Raw genomic sequence first — 22,831 nt, 5'->3', positions numbered from 1 at the left:
ATCCTGGCCGTATTGTTTCTGACATCCGTTCTAATCAATAGACGATTTGCAGGGATGCAGAGGCATCTTTTGTGGGATAAGATTGGAAATCAGTAGGGCCCTTCCTTCGAAAGAGGATAATCATGACTAACAGACCGTCGATAAGGAACATGGAGCGACCACTCAATAAATTTTTCCTGAGGCATGTTGGCGGATTGTTTTTGGTGTCATTTGAAATCAATAGACTAAACTCGGAGACACTCTGATAAATGACCCTTTGTGGTTTCAAAAAGCTCCCGTGGAAATTTAGGGGGGCGGGGGGAAACCCAATCGCTTGAAGTTTGAATTCTTGAACAATTTCAGGACTAGCGGTTACGAGAGTGGATTCATCTTAATGTCACAGCTGTGCATCAACCACGACAACGGAAACTAATGTGTGTTGCCATCCACTGCCATTGTTTTTTTTATATATTTTCAGAATCAAAATCCTCTTTATTGGCCAAGTATGTAGAACACACAAGGAATTTGTCTCCGGTAGTACAGGCTACCCTAGTATCATCAATAACAAGCAACTACGATAAACAAGGACATGACAAATAAGTATGGAAAGACATTCTGTATTGTAAGGGTACCGTGCATGCTTCAGCGACGCTCCATTGTTGCGCTTGTTAAAGGTGAAACTTGTCACCGAAAGCCAACGCGCATATCAGACTCGTCATTGATTGCAGGTTCGTGAGAAAGTAACCCGCCAATAACCCAACAATGCACACCTGACGCTTGCATGAGAGATTTGTGCTCGTGTTGAGATAAAAGCCGATCCATTAAAGACATCAACATACAGAAGACTGCCGGGAGATTTTTTTTTTTTTTTTTTTTTTAAACAAAAGTATTGAAATTTGAAATGTATACTTTGAATAAGTCTCTCTCTGTCTCACACTCTCTCTCTACACTGCAGCGGTTGGGACTGAGGAAGGCCTACCTAACCAACACGAGCTCAAGTAGTAGAATAGTCATCTCCCAACCCGAAGGTTGGGGATTCGATTCACAACACTTGTGACTGTGTTGGAGTTGTCATGACTCTGTTCTGTTTTGGTTTCTGTTCCAGGTGGAGTGGTGGGCGGTTCCATCCGCGACCCTGGTGAGGATAAGCGGATCGGAAAATGGATGGCTGGATGGATTTTCATTCAATTCCACCTGAGAGTCTGATTCTGTTCTGTTTTATTCAAGCGAAAGCCCATTTACACCTTTAGACTGTCAAACGGGCGGCCCGGTAGTCCAGTGGTTAGCACGTCGGCTTCACAGTGCAGAGGTGCCGGGTTCGATTCCAGCTCCGGCCTCCCTGTGTGGAGTTTGCTTGTTCTCCCCGGGCCTGCGTGGGTTTTCTCCGGGTGCTCCGGTTTCCTCCCACATTCCAAAAACATGCATGTCAGGCTGATTGGACGCTCTAAATTGTCCCTAGGTGTGAGTGTGGGCGTGGATGGTTGTTCGTCTCTGTGTGCCCTGCGATTGGCTGGCAACTGATTCAGGGTGTCCCCCGCCTACTGCCCGGAGATGGCTGGGATAGGCTCCAGCACCCCCCGCGACCCTAGTGAGGGGCGGCCCGGTAGTCCAGTGGTTAGCACGTCGGCTTCACAGTGCAGAGGTACCGGGTTCGATTCCAGCTCCGGCCTCCCTGTGTGGAGTTTGCATGTTCTCCCCGGGCCTGCGTGGGTTTTCTCCGGGTGCTCCGGTTTCCTCTCACATTCCAAAAACATGCATGGCAGGCTGATTGGACGCACTAAAATTGTCCCTACGTGTGAGTGTGGGCGTGGATGGTTGTTCGTCTCTGTGTGCCCTGCGATTGGCTGGCAACTGATTCAGGGTGTCCCCCGCCTACTGCCCGGAGACGGCTGGGATAGGCTCCAGCACCCCCCGCGACCCTAGTGAGGATCAAGCGGTTCGGAAAATGGATGGATGGACTGTCAAACCCAGGACCCCTCCGCAGGGAAGCATGCACACCAACCACTACGCCGCTGTACGACACACAAATACCAACCACCTCGAAAGCCCTCTCCTCACATGTTGTGAGAGTCACCCGTGCACCTTGAGGATCATCCTTAAAGCCTTCATCCAAACAACTCAGGTATTAGAATAGCCACACAGTGTGTACTTTGTCGTAATAACAACCGCCGACGGCTCACAGGCTTGTTTTCCAGCCACAGATTAGTCTGGAATTATGATGACACCCAGCGGGCAGCAATCTTGCTTAGGAATTTATTTTTAACTCATCCCGCTGTTAAGATAACAAAAGCAGACGACAAGCAGCAGGAGGAAACAAGTCGGGAGAGGGAGATGTGTTTGATTTAACATGCTGCGTCGCATGCTGCTGCCTTGGCGCTACAATTGACGCGATGGAGTGACGTAGTGGTGTGGAGAGGACAAAAGACACAGTGTGAGACTCTGTAGTGCAGTCGACGCTCACGGTGTTCTACACTCGTAGGGAATTTCATTTTGAAACATCTGAGAAACTCCCAAAACGAAATAACTCGTGGATTATGCACCCTCCTTTTCAAATACTTCAATATACTGTCGCTTTTTAGACTTATTTTAAACATAAGTCCAAAACCTGAAAACCGAAAAAAATGTCTGTGTTATTTTAACAAGTGAGAACGCTTAGACGGATACTGCAGTTCAACTATTTACTGCACTTTTCTTCTTGCGCCCTGTTGAGACTGGGCCCTTTTTTTTTGAACCAATCCAAAGAAAAAGCCAAACATGAGGAGAGTTAATGACTTCACATGTACTTCAATAGGGTACGCTGAGGTCTTGCTTGACATGGTTGGCATTTCAGCTTGAAAACAACAAAATGGCGGCCCCTTTAGCAATGCGACGCTAACGCTTGGCTACCTCAAAGCTTGATCGATTTATTTATTTATTTTTGCCGATACGGGTGCTTGTTAATTTGAATGTTGTTGCAAACTTATTTCAGTAAATTTACTTCAAGAAGTGAAACTAAAACTAGATAGTTTCCATTGGACACAGAGTGCAATATTTCATGATTTCTTTGTTTTCAATTGTGAAACAACTTGAAGCAAAAAAAAAAAACTTACCACCTCAAGAAAACAGAATTTTAAAGTAAATAAATTAATTTAAACAAAATCAACTGGAATTGGAGTTTCGAAAATTATTATCTCATCTTTCATGTATCTGTATATTGTAAGAATTTGACATTTTGAACTGAAATTTCCTGCAATTAAAAAAAAAAGAGACAAGGTCATCGATCTTAATTAGCTGATATTGAAAACAATCAATGGCAGACGCAGAACGAACAAATAACCTCTCATGCTCCCAAAGGACGGCCATCGATTTTTCACTTATAACCAGCACTAAATTATCGGACAACAGATGATGAAGCGTTTGTGTCATCGAGTATTGCTTTCGACAACTGGGGGAGCGTGACTTGGTTTGTGTCTCTATGACAACCAGTCACACCCGACATAAAAATGTTTGACTGCCATTCAGGTATGAAAAAACAACAACATTGATAATAATTTAACCAAAATCCATCCATCCATTGTCTGATCCGCTTTATCCTCACAAGGAGCCTGTCCCAGCCGTCTCCGGGCAGTCGGCGGCGGACACCCTGAACCGGTTGCCAGCCAATCGCAGGGCACACAGAGGCGAACAACCATCCGCGCCCGCATTCACACCTCGGGACAATTTCGAGTGTTCAATCAGCCTGCCATTCATATTTTTGGAATGTGGGAGCAAACCGGAGTACCCGGAGAAAACTCACGCAGGCCTGGGGAGAACATGCAAACTCCACACAGGGAAGGATCGAAGCCATGAGCTCTGCACTGTGAGGTCGATGTGCTAACCACTCTATCACCGGGCCGCCCCAATTAGACTAATAATTTATTTTAATTGTAAAATAAAAGAGGATAAGTGCTATAAAAAAATGGATGGGTACAGTGACAATAAATGCTCAGAAAAGCCATTACCGTGGAGACCCAATTCAATTTCAGGGTAAATTTTAGTTTAGATGTTCCACTAAAATGAAAACAAATCCATAGAGCCAGAAACATGAAGGAGAGATTCATTTTTTAATTTAGTGGGAGAGATCTGGTCCCCGGGCCTTGAGTAAGGACACCTGAAATTTGCTGCTCAGAAGGTATGATGCTTTGAGTTTTGAGGCACATTTTTCCAAATTGCAACGCTATAGCTCTTCGGTAGCCTTTAACTTCAGATTTTTCACCGCATTTGCGATGTTGAGGCAGCAAATCATCATGGAAACACTGAGGCATCGATTGAAAAGACAGGCAAAGTGAGGTCCCGCAGTAATAAAAAGGCACACCTTTAAATCTATTTTAAAGCGTGGACCAAAGCTACTGCATAATCATCCACGGCCTTACATCTTAGAAGCCTCTTTTTTTTTTTTTTTTTTTAATAATGCAATGATGCATCTTAAACGGTGGGTGTTTTATTGATTCCCCCGTTGTTCTGCTTGACGGACCTCATATAGCCGGCGGGGCGTCTCCAACTGAGTCTCTTTTGTCGCCCTTGAGGAATCAGATATAGCATGCTAGTGTATGTGTTAGGGTGACCCCCCCCGACCTGAAGTTATACACGAGGGGAAAACCGACTCTGTAGCACTGGATAAACGTCTGTGAGGGCAGGGCCGCGTTGCCCTGCAGGGTGACACATAAAAAAACTCTGATGCGCTCTGGCTCAATGGAGTCCCGCTCAAGGTTTTAGGTCAACACAGGTCAGCTCCCCCCCCCCCCCCCCCCCCGTGTTTATTTTAGCAAAGAGAAGGTCGGGATGTTTTTTTCCCTGCCTGTTAATACACAGGAGATAAATTAACACCACCACCCCGCCTCCACACCCCGCAGCCGCTTTCTGGGAATAGTTTCCGCCTCACGGCGCATGGTGGATTGAACCAAAGGGGGTGGATGGGGGGAGGGGAGGAGGGGAGGGTGGCAATATTCACAAATCAGCCAATGGTTATAACTTGGGAAGAGGAAACATGCATGCATCATGTCGCGCCGTGTCTTTGCCACCATCCAAAGACAGCGGTGGAGGTGTTCTCGTTCCGCATTTATCTTATTTTGCCACTTTGCATGGCGAAGCGAAGCCGCGGCGACGCTAACAAATCACACTAATGCAAGAGAGTGTTTCCACGCAAAAGGTAGCGTTCCTGCACTCGCTTCATTAAATTACTGTCTCATTGGCCTTCGTACGACATGTAAGTCACCAGTGCATTTGTTGGCACTTTATTTATTGCAAATGACTTGACTGGGTGACTGTATATCTCTAATGAGGGGGGTAAAAAAAATACTCTGAGGCCAGTCATGTTTTTCTTAATGTGTTTTCAGGAGGCCTTTGAAAGACCGATTTTTTTTTTTTTTTTTTTTTTTTTTTAGGTCACAAGTACACTGTTTTAATAAAAAGCAAATCACACCAAGGGACAGCTTCAAGTGTTCCATTAAACTGCCATGCCTGTTTTTGGAATGGAACTGGAGTACCCGGAGAAAACCCACGCAGGCACGGGGAGAACATGCAAACTTCACATTGGAAGGCCAAAGCCGGAATCGAGCCCTTTTTATTTAAATTAAAAAGCAGTTATTTTAAAAAAGCAACAACACTGCCTGAGTTATAGTATTTGTTCAAAATAAATTGAAGTGCACAATAATACTTCTTCGTCTTTCATGAAACAATTTCGATGAACAACAACTTGGCAATCAGTCTTTCGCTTCTTTACACCAGCGCAAGGAATTACAGCAACAAAAGGCACAATAGCAGACCAGAATTCCACCTTTGGCCACAATGCGATACAGGATTCTGGTTCAGGTAAGTCATTTTCAACTAAAAAGAAAAACTATAAAACAGAGTTAGAAGGGGAGGTCTTCTAAACATGTCGGTCATTACTAAAACATGTAGTGAATCGTCCACAAGTATGAATGTGAGTGCAAATGATGGTTTCTCTATATAAGCCCCACGATTGGACGGTGGCCAGTCCAGGATGTCCCCCTTTTTCTCTCCAAGTCAGCTGGGATAGCCTCCAGCTCAATCTGATGATGACGAGTGGAGTTAAAACCGGGTGGCTGGATCACTAAAATTATGAAAGTGTACCAAATGTCGTGTAAAAAGCAAAAAGCGAGGCAGAAAATGAATCCCAAACATCTCGCTCGTCTACTGTGAAGAGTCTTTGCATCTGGAAATGAAGAAGTGACATCTACGCGGGAAACTGACTTTTCCTCGGAAGAGATTTTAGCACTCTCTGGCTGCTCCTTACATGCAAATGGGTTTATTTGTCTTACCTCGGCAATTCTCACCCACTTCCATTGCAGAGTCAACACTACTTCCTTATACTATATGTACACAAGACACAGGAGCCTGTAAAGTATACGGGTCCCTGCGCGAGTGAGCAGCCCGACCGTCCTCGCCCTCTTCCTCCTCCTCAACCTGTTCTGCTCCTCGCCTCGTGAAAAATAAAAAAATAGCTCCGAGCTAATACTGTGTCTTTAATTCCTGGTTGTAGCGCTCACGCCGGGCTGCCCCCTGACAATCTCTCTCCTCCACCGGAGATTTGTAGTCAGCCATTTTGTGGACTAATTGCTGCGCACCAGTGACCTGAGGTCAGGCATCTGGAAAGAAAACCGGTAGGGCAAAAAAACGTGAGTCTCCTTGACTCAACTCGAGGCCTTTTCACACGGCACTAAGTAGAGAGCAGCGCGCCGTCGACCGCTCCATTCATGCCGCAAAAGCTGGCGGCACATGAGATGGGCACTAGCTGCTGCGGTGGCACCAGGGCTGTTGGACTCGGGTCGAGACTCTACACATTTTTTTGTTGTTGTCTCGGACTTGACTCCATGGCATTTGACTGAGACTTCTCTCGGGCTCGGCCATTGGACTTGCAAAATATTTTTATTGACTCAACCAAGGCAACTATGTTTTTATTCCTAAAAAAATAATAATAACGTCCTCCCACCTCCCACATGGTTAAAATGTCATTCTCGTCTCTCTCCCGACATTGGCCACCATTGTTTTTGTTGTTTATCGACCCGGTTCACAAAGCAAAGGGTTCCATTCCATCTAAGAGTGCTGACCAGAATGAAAGTGATCCAATTTTGTAGTTGTGAAAATAGTATTTAGCTTAAGGTTAACTCTTGAGCTCATCTGGATTTCAACTTGATTTGGATTCGGACCTTTGTGACTCCAACTTGGGACTTGGACTCTAAAAGTTGGACTTGAATACAGCCTCGGTACATGGACCCAAATTTAGCGTGCCAAACTTCGGGACAAAACATGATATACGACCTGATAAAAAGGAAACTGCTCTACACTCAGCCTAAAGTAACCAAAAGCGGTTTTCTTGGAGCTGTGGCTCACAGATGAGCCTAAACTCCCTCCAGATCCTGCCATGCCATTACAATCGGATGCATTCCTCCTTATAGCTGCTGCTCATCTCCTCTTGCTTCCTTCTCATTCCAAGCAAAGCCAAAGCATTCTGTTAAGACTGTGTGCAGAGGGAAATCTTTTTTAAAGCATTTTGATGGTCTTGATAAAACAGTGAAAATGAAACATGCAAGGCAACTCAAAGATAAGAGAGACGACGACATCTCAGATCATCCCTCATTATATAAGTCAACGTGGATCGGCACACTTTAGCACCCGGCTAGCTGGTCAAACATTAACCAAACTTTATGGCCGTTATAAATAAGTTTCTACATACAGGTAGCTCAAATAAAAATATGTGCTACCTGTATATAACGGGGAGAGGAGGGTTGTGCCGACCCCATCTCATTGGTCCACATCGTGGAAAAGGCTAATTGCACAGGGGTCCGGGCGTTTGCAAAATAAACAAGCGTTCAATCTGTCTCTCGTCTCGCTGGCTTGCGCGTTGCCAGCAACATAAATCAAAGTCAGCGAGGAGGCGGACGTGCGATAGTGGAGATTGATCGGCTTCACGCTGGTTCCGATATGAATCTAATCTCTTCACTTTGGCTCATATTTGCCATTCGTCTTGTGCTTCCACTCCACCCACGTTGTCGTCTTGCTCCTCCAGCGTAGCCGAATAACAACAGGGGAGCTTCTTGATTATCTGTGGTTAAAATATGAGCATGGTCATGCTCAATAGTGTTTCGATCTGGTGACATGCTTTGCCCACCTCTACCCTCCGCTTCTTTCGCATACGAGTACCGTATAATGCACGACAAGCGTATTCCCCCCGCCCCCCCAAAACGTAATTTTGAAATTTCATCCGAATTTGCTGACGCACCATCTATAAGACAGCACCTTAGCAAAAACTTTTCGATATGTGGGACCGATAGATGTGCGTTGTTGCTACCCGTGTGTCCTATCACGTTGTTCGTTCAAACAAACGATAACGAGAGCTGATCGTCTGAATTGTGCTCAGTGTCAGATTTGGGTTTTGCTTGTGAAATTCAGACTAGTTAAGAGTTGTGTGACCGACATGAAAACCAGAGAGCGATCGATGGGCGAAAAACAATCAGTTAGGAAGTTGGGAAAAGATGGCCTCTTTACGCCACAACAAGGACTTTCGGGTTTAACGTTTTCCCGTATTTCTGAACGCACCCACGACGAGTGAACGGGAACACCCGGGCGCGAGTCAAAGTTCCTGGTTTCGTTTTTGTAAAATAAGCCCCCCCCCCCCCAAAAAAAACATGACGTACACTCTGGAGCGACATATTTGTTTTTCCTTTTTTGTGTAATTTATTGTCCAGACCCAACTTATAGTCAGAAATATTCATGAAAAAGGATCGTCTTACTGCAGAAATCAAAGAACCCCCCCCCCCCACCCAACCCCACTGCTCCCTTACCTTTAGAGTGGACTGAAGAGTGTGGCATTTTTTTTTCGTTCCCGTGTACGGTTTTAAGTGGAGTTAACTTAGGTATTAAAAATCCGAGGACTGATTTTTAAGGGGTGAAAACAGCTCTGTCTTCGTCTGATCAATTTTAATTGCCCTTAATGACCGTCTATTAAAGGCTACTAGACTCTCCGAGCACTCAGCCTTTATAAGCCTCGTCTGACAACCCCCCACAATCATTCAACAGCTCTTTCGGCTTTATCACTGACGGTGGCCCCTTCCATCTATCTAATTAAGGACAATTTACTAATCACACAGGCCACTTTCCTGGAGCAGGAACACCCTCCATCACTACCGCAGACCACAAAAGCTCATTAACGGGCAGGGGCCTCCTCATTATTACCTCGGTGAGAGAAAAAATAAGGATCACTCGCATCCATTTGGAATCGAGAGCCAATCGGGTGTGCGTTGGTGCAACCCCGACGTGACAGCTAACGCTGTAAGTGCGCAAGACGAAATGAAAAACAACAGGGGTGGAAAAACAGACTTTGCACCCGACAAAGAGAAGTGTGAAATAAACGCCGCAAAGTTTGTCGAGTTTCAACCCGCGAGTGAGTCAAGAAAGATGAGAGGCGTGCGCGTGTGTGTGTGTAGGGGGAAGCAATTTCAGGTTTCATTTTACAAGATGAGGTGGTCCAAATCAATAGAGGAGCTGGCTTATTGCCAACTTGCTGAGGGAAAAATGAGACGATAAGCAAAAGTAGCAGGTAGTTTCTTTTTTCCTTTATTAGTTTTTTTTGTTGTTGTTGTTGTTTTTCGTTTTTCCCGAAGCATAGCACAGGATATTACATCACAAGTACGACAGTGAAGTGCGGCAAATCCACACATTTAAGAGGGTTCAAGCAGATGTAGTAATATAGGAAGAGACTTTTTTGGAGTTGGGGGTGGGGTGGGGTTATTTGTTTTCAGAGAAGCCAATACTGTAATTACAATTGGTTGATTTTCCACTTTGATTTGTCAGTTGTTGATTACTTTACATAATTGGTTCCGGAGAAACTCGATTTTGATATTTTGTGTTGAAAAAAAAAAAGACCTTTTAGTGGAATGTTTTGGATTTATGACATAATAAACTCTCACAGTATCTACTGCTGTGCAGGACTTTCTTGATGTCTGATTTATTTAATCTTTTTTTTTTTTGTCGCAAAAAATAATTAGCACACAAGGGTTAAGTATTGGTGGCTGGCATCAGCAGGCTTCACGAGTACCCGATACCTACTTGCCCATCTTTAAAAGTAAAAAAAAAAAATTAACAGTGCTCCTAAACCATTTCATTTTGTCTGCGACTAGCTGAACGCCTTCTGTGACTGGCTGACATGATTCGATTAAATATATTCACAAATTAGCTCCTACGGGCCGAAATTCCGGCAGGTTCTCCAAGTTGATGCATCAAAATTACTGTGATGCTTCAAATGGACTCACATACTTTGGTGATCAACTGTTCATTTTTATTTGCGATGGAGATATTAGAAGTGTGTGGGATGCTTTTTCCATTTTTTTTCTTTTTAAAAGACAACTCCACAAAGATGGTGGCCACTTGTCACGCTGCTTCTGAAACGATCACGCAATGGCACTGCCATGCAAAAACACAACTCCCACAACACGAAACGGTAAGCGTATCTGCGCCGAGTTTCGTTGGACGCAACGGTTCGTATTAGCTTCTGATAAGTGACAGATAAAATTGTTACCCACATGGGAAAAATATGATTCTCTTTTGCCATTAGAAACCGCTTGGAGGTTATTCAAGACTCTGACCCCGGTCGTCATGGTAACGAAACCAGACTTCCCTATTGGCCCAGAAATACAAGACGTGGGGTATACAAATGCTTCTTTTGACACGGCATAAACAGTTTATTAAGATGCATGGGAACCATTTTATATTGTAAAAAATAAAAATAAAACGCAATTCAGAAAGTACTTGGAAGTAATATGAAATAAACTTTTGGTCTTACCCCAGTTACCTTCGATTGCACTCACTAACATGATCGCCTTAGGTATCCAAATTTCCAATCAATAAGTCCGCTGTTGTTTTTCTACCCAGTGCGTGTGTCCATAGTTCAGCGCGTTTGACAGGCGGTGCCGCATTAGCGAGTGGGACCTGTGCATCAGCACATGTCGGTGACGGGCATCAATCAGCGGCGACCAGGCCTGTGGTTTGTAATTGTGTCGGAGGGGTCAGCGCGGGGTCGTCAGGGTCATTCCTCTGGCTTGTCTAATGAAGGCAACGCAACCGAGCTTCAAGCCGAGACACCGCTCAGGCATCTCCAATCTTAGGCCCCATTTCCCGTGTCAATCATCGCATCAGGAATAGATGTGACGTTCGCTGCCAACCTGGTGACCGACGAGAAGAAATGTCTCGGTGCTTTGTTTGCCGACAAGGCTTTCTCTACAAAATACGAATCTGACTCACTTCATACTTGATGACCAAAATTTTTTTTTTCACACATCTAATGGATACTGTCTATTATCATAATCAATCATAATAATAAACTTTCATTTATTTCTAAGTGACCACTCCAAATTCACAAGTGATCAAATAATTACACCCCCCCCCCCCCCCCCCCCCCGCGGTACAAGACTGTACGAAACGTACTTCCATGTTGGTGGGCAAAGTATTTCTACTGAAAGGAGTGACTGACCTTTACCAGTAGCAGGTCCTTAAAGACGTTTTGAAATGACAAAAAAAATGCAAGGGGACTAAATGAAAACGTACGGAATGGCCCAAGCTATTACAAGTCACCCTGAGGGAAATGTAATGGAAATCTATCTAATGGACCCAATGAGCCTCTGGGCTATTTTAAGATAATGTCATTACCTTTACTTTCAACGCAACCTTGTATTGGGAATCTTAATGGCCAGGCAAACATCTTGAATGGATTTTTCGAGAGCAGTTGTAATAAAGCCAAGTCGTTGCAATAATGCAGTTGAACCACGAAGGTCATACGATCCATTCCAGGATCTAAATTGGATGAATAAACAATTTTCCAAAAGGAGACGAAGGAAATATAAAACTGCTGCTGTCATACAACCTTTGCGGAGCACACGTTTTAGTATATTTTACTTTTTATAGGTCACCCATTGAAACACTTCTACTAAATGAACATGATTCCAGCACATTACTCCTGCACTAATTCTTAATCGTAGGACTTTAAGGGCATTTAATAGCACATCTAAAAATAATAAGTCGTCAAGCTAAGTTCAAGCTTTGCTGTATCGATAAACCATTTATATTTGACGGATAGAGCATACCCCCACCAACACGATGTGCACAGTACAAGCAATACAACCAAGAACCGATGTGAGCTTAGATGCTAATTGGCTCCCATGAGCACTACGGGTTAAATTAAAAAAAAAAAAAAAACACACAGTCAAGGCATCAGGGTTTACCAAGGGAATGAACAAAGGCACAAAATGTTCCACTAATCCATTTAAAAGATGGTCATTTGTTGGATTAGGGAAAGATTGGCCAGCGAGGGACTCAAAAGGGGAAAAAGTCAGAGGATCAAGCGAAGCCTGAAAGAACTGAAACCTTTTTGTAGTCAATTCAGCGGAGATGCAACAGTCCAGCAGATGCTTTGTCCGTGTCAGTCGATTGATATATCCGTTAGTGAGGTCATTACAGTGGTACCTTGATTTACAAGATCCCATATTATGTGTGTGTGTGTGTGTATGTATATATATATATATATATATATATACTGTATACATATTAATTCATCCATCCATTCATTTTCTGATCCATCTGATTTTCATGAGGGTCGCGGGGGGTGCTGGAGCCTATCCCAGCTGTCTTCGGGCAGTAGGCAGGGGACACCCTGAACCGGCTCTCTCGCTCTCTCTCTCTCTCTCTCGCACACACACTTTGTTGATTATTTAAAGAACTGTTGCACACTTGAGAATTGCATTACAGTATAGACCTTGCTGGGAAAAAAAGGTTGTGACCCCAAAAAAAAAAAGTATATTGTTGGGGCTCTCATAAATCAAGGTACCACTTTACTTTAAAACCACAATTTTATTTAATGGAGATTTGAATGCCTGACAAGTGTTTGACAACATGGCCTAGCAGCCACCCAAGCCCGGCGCTGTGATGGACGAGCGGCTATCTGTCACCGTTGCCGAGGGTGAGTTAGGGGAGCATTCATGGCATACGTGTGTCGAAAGCACGCCAAGGGCAGGGGAGGCAGGTTTGAAACTCATCAATGGAAGTAACAGAGCTCGTGTCAGCTTGGATTAGACGGGAAGCTTCTGTAAGAGTGGGTGCTCATGGGAAATGAAGTCAAACTCTTCCGAGTCCGCAGACGTAATGAAACGATGGATTGTCACGCAGAGACACTCGCATGGCTGCTGGAATTGAATCAGCACTAAACGAACAGCTTTGGTTACACGGAAGCACAATTAGTGTCCAATCAGTGTTTGCTTTCAGACTCTTTGGAATATCTTTCAATTACACTTTGTTGGAAGAGAGTTACATTGAAAGGGGGCTGCAAAGGGGCGGCGGTACACAATAGATGAGAGTGAGTGGAGCGAGGAAAGTGAATGATAAGAGACGAATGAATGGGGGAGAGAGCGGCGGATGGATGAATGGTGGGAGGGAGGGATGATGAAGATGGTTGAGAGGCTGGATTTACACAACATGGTTCAAGGGCACAATTTTTTTTTATTACCATGGGGAGGGAGAGAGAAAACAGCTTGATAACGGAAGCAGGGGGGTATCTAAATTCGCAACAGAATATTGTTCCTATGGCAGCGACGGAAATCGAAACACGGCATAGTCTACCACTAACCCAGCAATAAAAATCATAATTTCTAAGTCATACATCTCAAACAATGAAACAAAAAACAGTAGTAACGACAATACCGAAGCTAGTTCTGTGAGCTTGTCCCTGGCCTTTCCCATGATGTGTTAGCGTTAAGCTAGCTGACTTTCGTTACAGTATGTTTTTTTTTGTCAATACAGAACATGGAATTTGCCTTGTGTCATGTTTAGTTTAATCGAGATTTGGAAGAAACATTCTGAGGATATGAAATAGCATGTGTTGCCCCCCCCCTCGTTACACTGCCATGACTCACGTCAGCAAAATTTGTCCAGCGTGAAGCCACATTTAATGTGGCTCCCACATGTCAGCACGCAGCCTGAGATGTCCCCAACAAAAATAACCTGTCCAATTACACAAGAGGAGTTTTCCACCTGGAATTCTTCCCTCCCTTCATAAACGACCCCTGCACGTACTCATATTTTGCTTCTGATAAGACGATTTGAGAAAGTAGATTGGAGTCGTTCACTGTGCGTTATATCGATGGATCGTTCCATTAATAGCCTATGACTGGCTAGCGTTAGCTCACTGCTCACAGCCTGGAACTTTCCACCCACCCGCAAAAGCCATGTTTAATGCTTCCCCGAGAGTGCACGCTTGCTGCTGTTTCCATTAGCCATTTAACAACCCGCCTAAAAGGAGGGATTTATTTGGGCAAATTATCTCCTGTATAACATGAGTGCAGCATGGATCATAAAGTTTAAGTCAATACAAAAAGGAGATAACATGGTTAGAGGGGGAAAAATAAAACACCTAACTGACCTCAATCCCGCCAACTTGGTCCAGCCAGCAGGGCTGCGCCTGATATTGCCATTTTATTCTTCTGCCGACTCCTACGAGGATCCACAGACCGTCCCACGCTGGCCATTTGCTCATCAGCCTATTGCCTTCAATGGGTGTCGGAATAATTGGCTATTTCACACATGCTAGGGTTCAGCCAGCAGAGGCTAAAGGCCAGGCAACCAGCCTGTCAATGTCCTATAGTGGAGTCATCCATCAATTATTATCAGGCAAAGGGAACACCAGCATGGCCCCGAGCCAACACTTTGTCAAACAATGTGGACACTTCTTATGTTGTTAAATCACGAGCATTCCCAAAACCATAAAAGGCCCCTTTAGGCAACGTCTAAGACGGTTCAGTACTTGCTTTATATACCTGAATCTTGTTCTTCATCATCTTCCAGTGTCGGGATGGAACGGGATGAAAACTAGAGCGAGTGATATACGGCACAAACGTACATACCAAATGGGGAAAAAAAAATTTGAATTTGTTGAGAACTTTAAAGACTACGTCAAGTGAATTCAGAGATTTCTTTCTTAATACATATTTGACCCTAGGCACGGGCTGATATTGCAAATAGATTCTGACAGTATGATGACAATAAACAAAAAAATATCGTAGTATCATGGAATGAAAATTACAGCTCTGAATTTACCTTTAAGAAAATAAAAATAATAATTCAACCCCTAACTCCCATTATCGCATCAATCTAGAAGGCAACAACACATCAGCAAACAGCCACTTGCACTGACATTTCTTGAACACACGATCCCCATTCGTGCGGTGAAAAGATGCTAGCACGCTAAACTGAAGACTTGACCGTTTAAGTCACCATAACAATTTTTGAGCACAGTGGTAACATACCAATAAAGCCTATCTTCATCCTGTTAGCAAATGATGCTATAGCTAATGTTGCGGCAATACAAATGGTTCTCAATTTTATCTCAGTTGTTCACATGCTTTTGTCTCATTCGACCAACTACCCTTTTTTGATTTGTATCACAATATCAACATAGAAGCATGCTGGATATTCCGCACTGAATGCCCCAAATGAAGTTGGACCGGTGAAAAATACAGCAACTGATTACTCTTGCGTTTTGTGTCTATATTGCGGTACTAAGCTAGCGTAGCAATTCTTCTCCCGACACTCTCAAGCCTCCAATAAAAGGTAGGCTTGAAGAGCGAGAAGAAAGCAGCACAACAGATGGCTCCTAAATGTAGCCTCAGCACTGGTTGGCAGGTTGCACTTGCGCGTTACGACACAGCCTCCTTGAATGCCAACGAAACGGCTCATCTGGAGCTTGAGGTGTTTTGTTTTTTTGTTTTTTTTATTATATCATGGCTTCTCATTCATATTCACTGTGATGTTTGTTTGCATGTGACAGCATCAGAGAAAATACATTTTTTATGTAACTTCACTGAACCATTGCCTCATAGAGCACAAGTGCACAGATCACTAGAATTTAGTGGAATAAAGTAATGCTCACTCTTTTTTCATGACACGAACTTGCCTGGTTCCATTTTTTACCTCCAAAAACAGAGTTAATTACCATTAAAAACTAAATTGGGAGAATCTAAATAAATAAATACATAAAGATGAATACATAAAAAAATACATGAACTAACTCTAAGTTCATGGTAATATTTAAAAGAAATAACAGGTTTATGGTCAATCTCGGCAGCCCCTTTCCTCCACAGCCCGCCCAATTCATTTATCAAGACCTGAATATGGAGGAAAAAAAAAAGTCTAAAAATCTCATGTCACACAACAGAACTTCCATGTTGGACTTGGTCACAATGGTGGTACTTGTAGAACCAAGAATGTATGTTTAGTTGCTGTTGTTTTTTTTTAATCACTCATCGAGAGAATACTATAGCTCTAAAAAAAAAAAACATGAACATATTAAACCCCCCCACCCCAAAACAAAAAAACAATCGTACACAATAGTCGCGTGAACAGGCTCCCGGGGTAGCCTCGATTTTACAATAGCTTTTGTTTCTCGGTGCCGAAATGTGCCACATGCTATCTATAAAAGGCAAACGAGTTTCTCCCGCCACCGCTCCATCTCGCTCGGCAGTAAAAAAGAAAACAAAATGAGGGAAGTAAAGACGGAGAGGAGGCGGCTTCGGATTGGCCCGCGAGTTGGCCGGTCGGGGTCCCCGCTGACAGGTTGTGATAGGTGCCATCTATCACCTATGAAAAGGCCGCAGGGCCCGCCGCACCAATCACACGAGTGCCAGATGTTACAGCCCAAGTATTGCACACAAACACACTCGCGCGCATGAACTGTACACAAACAACGTGACACCCAAACATATAAGAAGCCATACAGAAAATACGACGACAGACGTTTGCAAGAAACGCGACGAGACAAAACGTGAAGATGTTTTTCTCACGTCGCCTATCGCCACGCCCAGAGGGAGCCCATAATGAGCCCACTTGTCAAGCGCCCACATCTTTCAAGCTCTCAATGGATACACACGTGGGCAGTAACTCTCAATTAGTCTGGTCAGTTTGGGAATCGTGAAGCAGGAATATGCGGGGATTACTGGATGGCATATACTTTCCCTTGTGATTGACTTTGTTCCATTCCCTAGTGATTCAATTCAGCAAAGGTCCAATAATGGGATGTTTCACAAATATCCATCCATCCATTTTCTCATCCGGGCAGTAGGCGGGGGACACCCTGAACCGTTGCCAGCCAATCGCAGGGCACACAGACGAACAAGCATCCGCGCTCACACTCACAGCTTGGGACAATTTTGAGTGTTCAATCAGACTGCCATACATGTTTTTGGAATGTGGGAGGAAACTAGAATACCTGGAAAAAACCCACGCAGGCACTTGGAGAACATGCAAACTCCACACAGGAAGGCCGGAACCGGGATCGAACCCACGAATTTCACAAATATGATACAGAGAAATTAGAAATGGAAGGAAAATATTTTTCCTTTTTTTTTACTCTCCAAGCTGCTCGGAAAACTTGGATTGGGCTGACCGTTCTGAATGTCAAAACGGTCAAATATTTACAAACGGCAAATCCTTGTGTCAACACTTCGGCCGAGCCATTGACTCTTTGATTGCTCCGTAAAACGTAACAACAGCGAACAGGGAAGCAACTTGAAGCTCACATTGCTTCTGGACTAAAGATAATTAAATTCAGACCCTTGTCTACCCTACCCTAAAAATGAAAACAAAGTCGTACCTGGGACTGAATGCCTGGAATCGTAACAAAAAACATTAAAACGCATCCTTGGCATTGAATGAGTTAAGACATGGGTGTCAAACTTATTTTTGTCGTGGGCCATATTTTAGTTTCCGTTTCCCTTGGAGGGCCGTTGTGACTGAAACCATATAAAGAAGTAAAAAATAACAGCTTACTCCACTTTTGTTTAAGTTACTGTCATGACGGGTATGGTTACAAGAAAAGGCTTACAATATCCTTCTCATTTTTTACAGATGAGAATTTAAAATGTTGGTACAGATTTTAGCTAGCATTCTGGAAGTTGACATGTGTGATTTGCTTTTGCGGGCCACATAAAATGAGGTGGGGGGCCGACTCTGGCCCCTGGGCATTGAGTTTGACACCTGTGAGTTAAGATATTGAAAATCAGGATGCGTGTATCTCCCTTAACAAGGACGCAAATGTAAAGCAAGAATGTGACAAACGGTCTCAAAGGAATCTCCACCTCCCGAATTCGATTGATCGCATTCACTTAACTCATTCAGTACCAGCCAATTCTAGACCAAGTCTGAAAAGACGTTTAAAAACGTCTTTGGGAGTGAATGAGTTAAGCAACATACGCTCACGGGGCCATAACTCGTTTGGGTCTTTTAATGAGGAGCATCATTCGGCCAGTAGACAACATGTTGTGGCTTTTCCCGCCCGCGTTGTTCTCTCCCGAACTGTGAAGGCCAGAGAACAGGAGGAGGGGCCTGGGGGGTGTAAAAGTAATGGACCTCGTCATGCTATGTGTGCTTGGCGTGGCTTCAAGGAGTGACGGGAGAGCCAATAGCGGCCCTTATTTTGCTCTCCGACATCGTTTCGAGGGTAACAGAGCTGTGGGCAGGCTAACGTTGATTTATCAAGACAGAGCACGATGGCTGTGTTGGACTGGGCCTCCAACCCTTGAACGCTATCGGTGCATATAACCGCGAGACTTCATGCGGTGATGAAAAGTCAAGGGTGGAAGACTACTTGACGTAGAATGCAGTGCATCCGCGGTGGGCTGTTTTAGAAATGCTATTAGGACTGTTGTCATTCCATTGGCCAAAACCAGGCACCCTGAGACGGAATACGGGTCTTAAGTCTACCAAATTAAACCCCTTCAGGGTGCTCATTGGATCAGCAGATTCATCCGCCGCATCATTGGACCCCCCTAGTCTTTGCTGACTTTGAAAATCCTCAAATTTGGCCTCGATGTTGGTATGCGAGTACCACCCCCCCCCCCCCCGCCACATTGTCTGAGCCCTTCGAGAACACGCCGCACAGCTTGAAAAGTGCAGAAGTGCGAGAGAGTCGACCTGATGAACACCTTGACAAACGGCATCTGCTCGTCACTGCCGCCTTGACCAAATAAGTTTCAATTACCGCCATGCGAAATTGGATTTCTTCGGCTCGGGACCTTCACTTCCAAGACAGGAGCTCGTCGTGGTCACGCAGAACTTGACCACCGGCTTATGAAACCAATACGTCACCGTGGACAGATGAGTGTTCTCTGCTAACAGCTCACCCGGAATTAATACGGATGATTACAGGCAGAGGCCACGCAGGGCCGCTTTCTTGCCACCCGGTGACCTTACGCCGGTGACTCAGCCCTCTTGACGACCACTTTGTGGCTGTTCTGTCACCAGCTCCTGATTAGTAGCGTGCAGAGCTGTGTATTGCTGTTGTAAATAACATTTGTGTGGTCAATAAAAAAGTTATACATCTGTCAAAAATTGGGATTTTATGGACGGTGGTGAGGAGCTTCTGGACAATAGAGCGCTCGTGAAAATGCCACTTGAACGCAGAGACGAATTGATTTACAAATTATGAAGGGAAAACAAAAAGAAATAGATTTGCTGCGGAAATATCCGGCTACGATAAATTTCAAGGCTTATTTAAAAGGAAATGCGTCTGAACATTTCCCCAAGAAGGTTCATTTTCACTGGACATCAAGCTTTAATGGAGAAATGCAAAACGGTGGCCTTTGGAGCAGAGGCTATTGCAAGCAGCTTTTGATTCCAACAAAGCTTTACAACTCTTGTCACTCGTACCCCTTTATTCTCAGACACACTTGTCCCTACAATCTATTGCGCCGCACAAATTTCCTCTGTGAATGGCTCCCGTGAATGAGCCTTCGCCGGGGAGGCTCATTTTCACAATGGGCAATAAGAGGGGAAGGCCATTCACACTTTGAGTTGCATCTGATACCAGACAGTATGTATTTTCGCTTTCACAAAGACCTGCTGCTCTCTCGTAGTGGGGAAAAAAAAGGACCAGGAAATAAGAAACAAATACCGTATAAACATGGACTACCTAAGATACACGGAGACATGTGGAGACGGTGCTATGGAAAGACTGAGGGTAGCCTAACCTATTGTTCCGTTCGGCAGCTGTTGCACTCCATTATGGGATTTGCCGCGGTCGCCACTATCCCGTTTTATTGCGTCATCCATCTGTCATTTTCTATACCGCTTATCCTCACTGAGGTCATCGGTGAAACTGACGTTTGTCCCGGCTGACTTTGGGCAAGAAGCGGGGGAACATTTGCCGCGGTAGGGACAATCGTGGTGTTGTTTCTAGTTGTATAGAGCAGCGGTCCCCAGCCCCGTGGTCCGTGGGTCATTTGGTACCGGGCCGCACAGAAAGAATAAATGACTTACATTACTTCCGTTTTATTTATTTCGGACTCTGAAAGATGTTTTATTTTGAAAAATGAATATACGGCGATGGTGAGTCGTATTTTTCATTCACTTTGTATTTGTGGCGTATCTTATTTTGAAAGCACGTTTAAATGTTACCATAGCGACCAGAGAGTGCTGCGGCCGGATAGGACGTTCCTCGTGTCATGTTTTGTGTTTATTATTATTGTTTTGAAAATACCACCGTTTTTATGCAGGTCATATCATGCCATTATATCAGATATTATATATTGTTGATAGATATATTTTGTTGATATTTATAGATATTTTGTTAATAAGATATTTTGTTGTATTTATCCGTTACACCTTAAAGGCCGGTCCCTGAAAATATTGTCTGACATAAACCGGTCGGGCCGTGGGGCAAAAAATATTGGGGACCGCTGGTAAAGAGAACAGTTCAATCCGTGAGACTTTTGGTGGCGAATGTGGCAACCCGAGTTACTAGTGTTGTGAAATTAATAAGTGTAACATATGTGACACGTGTTTTCGGAGATTGCAAGCGCGTAACAAATCCTGTTTTTACATTGCGGGGTCAATCGGACAACAAGGACATATGCATATCATACACGGCAGTTGAAGCATTTGCAGCACTTAATGAACCACCAGCTCCTCAGACGCTCAACATGTCATGACAACGTCTCGTTGAGTAAAAGCACTGACACAAATCAAAGCTCGGACCTCGAGTGATGTCCTCTAGCTGCGCACCCCTCCCCCCTACCTCCTTTGCCCCCCTCTCACAAGCAAAAATGCATTGATAAAAGGCCACGGGCGGCATAAATTTAACGCTAAATGGCCGACTGTCATGTATAAGGTGAAGGATCACGTCACGCGGCGGGCGTGAGCAGATGCCTGTGAAGGTCTAATGACGGTGACCGCTTCACCTCTCTATGCATGTGGCTGTGTGTATGCATGTGTAAGAACAGTCTAGAGAGAACCCTAACACACACACACACACACTAACTACCCACCAGCCTGTGGAAGGACACCCACAGTTTAAAAAAACGAACACGGACCATTTGTGTTGTCATAGCCTTCACCCACTCATCACTCAGAAGAGTGAAGAACGATGATGAGACACTGAACCAAAGGTAGAAGTGTGTGTGTGTGTGTGTGTGTGTGTGTGTGTGTGTGTGTGTGAGTCATTTGTTTGGCCTAATTTGGGAAATGCGCAGCGACGGCTGAAAAGGAAGCGCACATTAAAGCACCATCGATCATCAAGCCAACCGTTGACGGATTCAGGCCTTGGATGGAGTAGACCGGAATCCCGATGGAAACCCGAGCCTATCCGACTTGCTAAAATGTATTCGAGCAGCTGCTGCATCCATTATAAGTCCCTGCCTTAAAACCAAAAAAAACCCAAAAAATTGATTTGGAAGAATGTGAAAGTTGGGAAAAATTGTTTTGAAGTCCGAATGTGTTGTAGAGTATCAATTTTTGGAATTTTAGCACAGTCCAACAACGCTGCAATTGTACAATTCCAATTTTAATGAAGACTTTCAGAGTCAAACACATCAAGACAAACAAAAACTTAAAATCAAACATTCGGTCAACAGCAGCGCATTAAATTTGCTTTTTTTTTTAAACTTCTTGTTACACTTGTGCCAGTTAAGATGTTACGGCAGTTTTTTTCTGTTACTGTAGCTTCAAGTATTGTAACCACAACATCAATCCTAATTCTGTTAGCCAGTCATTGGCATTTGCATTTTTGTATGTTAGCATTAAGCTAGCAGCCATTCTTTGTTTAATTCTCTTTCTTTTGCGTGCCGGTTATACAGTAACCCTCAACTAAGAGCGATGGGAATGATAAATAAACAGCTTGAAGCTGCCCCTTATTTGAAAAATGGAGTGTCTGTCAAACTACACACTTTTAAAAATCCGGGCACTAAACAGACGACGGTATTAGCAGTATCCGACGCAGTACTTATTCATCATTCAAGTTAAGACCAGCATCTTGGAACAGTGTGTTCAACCTTGAAAGTTTCACTCTATGATGTGGCATTCTTAGTTACTTCAAAAACTATAATAACGTAAAATCTGATTACGACAGGTTAAAAGGACCAAAATCATTTATGTCAGAAAGGTGCTTTGATTTGAGTGGAACGACACGAGTCATTCTCGAACTAAAAAATAAAAAAATGCAAGCATGTCACGAGTAGATGAAATTCCCGTCATATAAAGTCCGTGAAGTGAAAAAAGAAAAAAAAATCGGGATATCTGTATCTCCTTGTTGTTAAAAGTCCACAAAAGGGGGGCAAAATATGCACAGAGTGATCATCCATTAAAAAGACAAAGGCGAAAGGAGACCCTTCGGCATATGACATCATCTGGCATAACTTTGAGTATAAACAGCCAAACAAAGCGCTTAACCTTGCTGCGAGTCGTTTTGCTTCCATCGCTTTGTGACAGAATCGTGTGGCGCGGACAAAGAAAAAAAGCCAGCGGAGGCGACTCACATCAGTTATCTCAAAGGAGAAGAAAATTC

Source organism: Hippocampus guttulatus, chromosome 4 (genome assembly GCF_054856545.1).
Source record: "Hippocampus guttulatus isolate MCC_2025c chromosome 4, RoL_Hgut_1.0, whole genome shotgun sequence".
NCBI lineage: Eukaryota > Metazoa > Chordata > Actinopteri > Syngnathiformes > Syngnathidae > Hippocampus > Hippocampus guttulatus.
Note: the sequence above shows the minus strand (reverse complement) of the source record.